This window comes from Acyrthosiphon pisum, chromosome A1 (genome assembly GCF_005508785.2).
Source record: "Acyrthosiphon pisum isolate AL4f chromosome A1, pea_aphid_22Mar2018_4r6ur, whole genome shotgun sequence".
Lineage (NCBI taxonomy): Eukaryota > Metazoa > Arthropoda > Insecta > Hemiptera > Aphididae > Acyrthosiphon > Acyrthosiphon pisum.
The window spans coordinates 19,562,754-19,563,226 of record NC_042494.1 but is presented as its reverse complement, the minus strand read 5'-3'; the positions used below and the strand labels follow the sequence as shown (position 1 = coordinate 19,563,226).

At 35.9% G+C, this 473-nt stretch overlaps 1 non-coding gene across 1 annotated transcript; it reads right to left on the bottom strand.

The window, feature by feature from the left end:
• Positions 1-122, bottom strand: LOC115033987. The gene has a single exon (XR_003839329.1). It is a non-coding gene; the product is annotated as a U5 spliceosomal RNA (small nuclear RNA).
• Between the last annotated feature and the right edge of the window lie 351 nt (positions 123-473).

Genomic DNA, 473 nt, shown 5'->3' with positions numbered 1-473 from the left:
AGCCCGACCGAAATCAGGCAATTAAAAAAATTAAGTTTCTAGACTCCTTTGAGTGCTCCCCTCCACGGAAATCTTTAGTAAAAGGCGAAAGATTTTTTCGTATTGAAAGGGAACCGGAGTTGGTTGGTGAACGTTTCTGAGAGGCTTAAGTACACTTTACGCGCTGCACAACATAATGAGAATCTTCAAAACAAGCGTTACTAAAATACAGTATATTTGCTTAAAGTAAAGCTGTGATTTAAGCATAGATTACTTGATGGTGTTATAAACAAATATTACATATTCGAATATAAGTTGTCTATTACTTTTGATGGGAAAATCATTGCATTTTTAAGGAAGATGTTCGATCTCTCTAAAGATGACGTGTTTCCACGCCATCTACCGGATGTAAAGTTGACTATTGTATCTACTACAAGACGTTTGTTTTAATGTTGTTTTTATCCGCTTCGATAGAAACATTCAAACCGCTGACG